Below are 6,188 nucleotides of genomic sequence, written 5' to 3' on the forward strand. Positions count from 1 at the left end.
TTGCAGAGCTACTGAAAAATTAGGTATGAAGAGAGGTTGTGAAATTTCATAGATTTTTTCTGTGGCCATTAATTTACATTATAGTCAAAGTACTACAGTATTTCATAGAGTGGCATAAGATAATCATGTTATTTGACCCAGTGTACCCACACTTTTGCAATTTTTATATGAATTTTATTTTTGCTTACTTGTTTACTGTCCTTACCTTTTTAAATAAGGATTACTATTATTATAATTACTAACTAAACTGATGTTGAGACCTTTAGTTCATATGTGCAGCTTGGTGGACTGTGGTGTGAAGTAAAATTATCTGGATTATGATTCTCATGACAATAAACAGAACATTATTAAATAATTGACCAATGTTATGAGAATCACCTTTGCCGCTGCTTAGGAAAGTAAAACAGTCCTGATTATTATGAAGTATTATTATAATTTTCCAAGCACTTCACAAAGGGATGAATTCTATTGCCATAGGCATGCTCCTGTTTGCCAAAAACTTCTTGAAGTGCCTTATTGGGTCCCTCCTTTCTTGCACTCCTTCAATGACTCTTGCAACTGTATTTGTTATTTGTATTATTATGACAGTAAAAATAAAATATTTTGTGCTGTTTATGTTCTTACAATTGAATTTCTGTGGGTTTTACTTTGTGAGACATTTTCTTTTAAAAGCCTGTAGGGGCATTACTCTATGACTGAAATTGATATATTCAGTAGTCATATCATGGTGCTTTAAATAGCGCGGACATACACATTAGCTTTGCATTGGGATCATTAGACCTACCTGTACTTGGATTTTGTAATTCTGAACTGCTGTTACATAAATGTAAAATGTAGAAACTGGAACTAAATCCAATTAGAATAACGCTACAGAGAAAAGTAACATTTATTTCTACAAAATGCAAATGTCTACTAAACACGCTGCTCTTCCAGAGTACAAGCACATAATCAGATATCACTTTGAAATATCAGTCAAATCTAAAAATCTGTATTATGAAGTGTATATATATATATATATATATATATATATATATATATATATATATATATATATACGTTAATAAATTCTTAAATGAATAATCCTCTACAGTAAGTAGTGCTCTTATTGTTTTGCTGTGTTTTTATTCTTAAATTGCAAAATAATAGCTATTGGCAACTTCTTGGCCTTTGACTTTTCCTAACAGGTCAATGGGGCCAGTCCTTCCAGAGATGTCTCCCTTCTACTCAGCAACAGTTGGTCAATATCTATTCTTCATGGTCAGGTTTGGAGAGCATGGAGTGATAAAGGGGACTTTCACAGATTTTTCAAAATTTCTGCATAAGTAAATGGTTAATGTTATTCAGAGTGGTTTGATGCAAATTGCTCTATTCTTAAGAAACTTGCAGTCAGAATTGTTCACGATGGTGATAGGAACCAGACATCTATAGAGTTTAATGCATTAAAGCCTATGTGTCAAACACAAGGCCTGCGGGCCTGACGCAATCCTATCTGGCCTGCAAAAGTGTTTTAATTTGTATTGATATTAGCTAGTTTCACAATGCGCTGTACTACTGTACCCAGCATGCACTGCAACGTAATGTCCGCTCCACCTCTCCTACCCTAACAACAGTCTATTGGACAGTGGTTACACCTCAATTCTATGCAATTCTGCACAGTTCCACACCAGTCATATCACCAAACACACTAACTGCGTTTCAGCTGTTGTTCAACCAATATACTGTATTATATACATTACACACATACATTATATACAGAGGTACATGTGTGACAAGTCAAAAAGACTTAAAATAGTGGATTTGCCACTATTTTACCATCATCAACATTACTTATAAAAACTCAAGACAGACATGAAGGTTCACTGGTGGCTTTGAATAGTAAGTAAAATGGCTGTCTTTGTGTTGCGACCACTTGTTCTTATCACTACTACTGTAAAGAAATTGGTAAGTTTACCACTGAATGACTGTTTCTTCTGAACCCTTGAATTATGCAGAAATTTTGGAAAAATCTGTGGAATTCCCCAATTCTTTAGGATGTATTGAAATATGCATTTAAATTTAAGTTCAACTTAGCAAGGCAAGTTTATTTATATAGCACAACATTAAAAACATAATTAAAACATTATTAAAACAAATTGAAAAGAAAATCATTCAATTAAAAATCAAATTAGAAATTAAATTAGGATAGTTAAACAATCAAATTAAAAACTAAACATTAGATTAGGATAAAAAAAGTGCATTTAGCAGTGCAAGTGGCTTATTAAGTGGCTAGCTGCTATGCAAATTAAGTCAGCAATGTTTTTGGATGGTAAAACCACTAATGCACTGCAGAGGGCAGCAGAGTTCAAACAGTCCCTCATATTCAAGGTGAAATGCTGCACTGAATTCTCACAGTGGCTTGGACAAAGTGTCCAAATAGAGTAAAACTGCATTTCGTATCTGCTTTACTTGATTTTGCTTGATCTTGCAGCCTTCAACAACTAAATGTAAATCATCTTTTTTTTTATTTACTGTGTTCATCCTTTATTATAGCTTCCATTCTTTTCAGGAGACCAAAGTTCAGTCTTAGAAGTTGTTTTTTTTTTCTGGCTCTGTGCTACTAAGTCTTGTTTTCTACAAACTCGTGATTTCACTTATTTCTCTTTGGTTTTCTGTTTCTTTTTGCAAATAGATTATTTTTTATCTAATCTCCTCAGATATTTATCTTAATATATGACAAACTGGTACTTAATGGGCTTAATGGACACACCTGAAGTTTCTGACTTTTGCATGGTATTGTATTTAAGGTGTTCATGGGCTACAGAACAGGCAGAATCAAAGAAAGCAGACAGGAAAGGAAGTTTCATTTAATTATTTGAACACAGCCAGTGTGTGCCATGACAGAGAGTTACAGCAGGAGACCAAACTAGTGTAGAGGGTAAACAGAAACCTAGGAGAACACTGGAAGGAGTAAGGGAGCATAAAGTGACAAATAAAAAAAGGAAAAGATGGAGAAAAGAGGAGTTAAATCAGAGCAAGCAGGTGCAAAAGGTCTAGTTTCAGCACAGGCCTATTTGAAAGTAAATATAACTATAGTAATAGTTTAATTTTAACGTTTAAAGATTTAAAGTTTCATCTGTGTAGCACCTTTTTAATACTCAGGTATTTTATAAGCATGACATCAGAACACAAAGTCTAGAAGACATGACTGGAGACAAGAAAACCAAAACAGAAAGTAAAGTAACAGAAATAAACACAAACAGAAACCAGAGGACTGGACAATCAAAGTGCGAAACAAGGCCAAAATAAATCAAGTCACAATCAGAACAGAAACCGACTATGGGTCACAGGAAAGAGCAGTCTTGAGAATTGAACAGCAGCCACTGGAGCAATGCATCTACTGTATAACCGTGTGTGAGGACACCAAGAGTGCGCCACAGTGTGGTGCTAGAGGGAAATCGTATCCCAGTCAGCTGAGTGGAGGGCTGCTGTATGACCCATTGTGCTTCATTAATCGCAAACCGTTCTTCACTTTTAAAATCCACCTGAAATAAAAATGATAATTTTTTACCTTGTTAATTCATGTCCTTGGTCTCTTAAGCACAATCCATTGTGTCATATCATTCTAAAATAATCTTTGAAAAAGTGTAGTGACCTCTACCATCCAACATTTGGCTCTGTCACTGAGTTCCTGCAGGAAAAAACGTACAAACCAATAGGTTATCCCCTCCCACCATCCTATTCAAACACTGGCTCATATCAACTTCTTAGAGCAATAACACTGATCAAAAATCAGCTTATGCTTTTTATCTAACACTGAACAAAATACTATGACCTAATGAGACCTGATCTTAGGTCAGTGCTTTTACTCTAAGATGCTTGATAAATGTGGACCATCGAGCGAAAACACCCGTCATCACCCCTGTTCTCGACAGCCTCCTTTTTCAAACAGGTTCTGCTGACCATCAGAGTCATGTTTATTTCAGAACACCCGCTTTTCACACTCCAATCAAATCCTGGGGCCGTATTACAGAAAATACAGTTAAGACTGAAGTTAGGACAGAAGCCATTACAGAACAACAGTTCTTAAGTCTATAATCTTATCTTATTTCCAGATAAGAAAACGGTTTTACAGAAACATCCTGTTACCAAAATATCCTAAATATTTTCTTAACTTTAAGATAAACCCCAGAGCATCTCAACTTCTGTTTTAATCGTGTTTCTATTGTTTTATGTAGTGATACGCAGTACAGTTCACTATAACCAGCATAATGACGCTACATTTAACTACACTGAAAACGGCGCTTTGACTTGTGAGGTTTTTTTAAACAGCGTTTTTTAAGAACTCAGATGCTGCAGACTCGATCTCCACCGTATTACAGTGATGGTGGTGAACACTGAGGAAACAGCTGAACGTGTGTCTGTTTATTAGGAGGAATAACGTTAGCGCGCTCAGTTAAAGCGTTTGGGAAATGAAGTTGAAACTGTGGAGCGCGATGCTCTGATAAACAGTACAAAGCGCTGAGACAACATTATTAACTCTCGGTTATCGCACTTTAGTTTTATTTGATCTTTTTTTACATCAGTTACGGTAGCTAACGTAGCTGTCTGGCTAACTAACTTGATTATGTGTTTACGTTTCAGCTGAGCCCGAATGGTCGGTTGCTAGGTAACAGACACGACAGTTGATTGTCGACATCAATCGAGAAAGTTAAGATTTCCTAACTTGAGATAAGAAAAGATGCTGTAAGATATGATTCCTAAATTACGATAAGATTTGCTTCTGTAATACGAATTCGTGAAAAATCTTATCTTGACTTGTCAGATCTTAAGACAAAAAGGATTTCTGTAATACGGCCCCTGATGAATAAACTCATGCCCGCCCACAATTATTTCCCGTCTGATTATCCTGTTTCACAGGGAAATACATCACATGAAGGAAGAATCATGCTCTCTGATTTCCAATCAGAATAATGCTTATCGTACACCGTACGTGTTGCATGTGATTCTATACTGAACCTTTTTGAAAAGGGTTCTATATAGCACCAAAAATGATTCTTCTATTGTTATGATGTCAAACATGTAACAAAAGGAGAACCGTTTTTAGTACCATATAGACTCTATAAACACTTTCTCCATCAATCTGAAAAACCATTTCACCATGCAAAGAACCATTTATGCATGTGTGTTCATGGTTCCAAATAGAAGCTCTGTTTTTACTACAGAACCCTGTTGAGAAAAACAATCAGGACTGTGGTAAACTTTGCTATAAAATCACCTCAGCTCACTCCTCTGCAGGATGCGCTACACCACAACACAGCTATTGAACTGAGGTCAAACCGGTCTTGGCTGGAGATTCCCCTCCCCGCCTGCAGAGGTCACTCTTGTAAATAGCTTGTGTTTTGGCTTGGGCTTTGTGAAGATTTGCCAGATTACTCTGCAGTTCTAAGCCTTATAACTCTTGGTGTGTTTCATGTTCTCTGACCTTTTGCTTGTCTACTGGCTTATTCTGATTTTTGGTTCTTGGTTGCCTCAGATTTATTTTGTATTTTTCATTTGCTGCAGTAAAGTCAGCTCGTGCTTGGATCTCTAGTCTCTTTCTTGACATTACAGTTTGTTTAACAGCACCATCCACAGTGACCTTTAGCTAATTCTGTTTTTTTCACTGATTAAAACACTTTTATAAGAAGATTTCACAATTTGATCAAATTTAAAACAATTTTGCTCTACCTTGGTTGGTTTATGATGAGAGTACATGTTCAGTAACCTGCAAAATATACTTGGTATGCCCTTTTATTCATATGCATAAAAGTATGCACTTTTTCCCAAATGAATGTAATCCTAATTGTTAAAGAGACAATTCAACTGGGTAATTTGGGAAAGTTCTGGTCACTTTCTACAAGCTCAAGGCTACAATATGAATATTCCTAAACAGTAATGAATGTGCAGTGTTGAGTGCTGTAAGCGATACAACCTGATTTGACTAGTACTTGATTTAGAGTTGGGTATACATTATTTATTATTATTATTTTTACATACAGTGGGTTTTGAAATAAATCACAGATGCACTGAAAGATATAAAGCTCAAAAACGTGAGCTTTATGAACTTGGCACCCCTGGCCAAATTGCATATTCTGTTGATTTATTTCTGAAGTGAAAAAAGTAAACAACTTCTGCAGTTAATTATTTTAAAACCGTAATTTTCTGCAAAG

The sequence above is a fragment of the Colossoma macropomum genome, unplaced genomic scaffold (genome assembly GCF_904425465.1).
Source record: "Colossoma macropomum unplaced genomic scaffold, Colossoma_macropomum, whole genome shotgun sequence".
Taxonomy (NCBI): domain Eukaryota; kingdom Metazoa; phylum Chordata; class Actinopteri; order Characiformes; family Serrasalmidae; genus Colossoma; species Colossoma macropomum.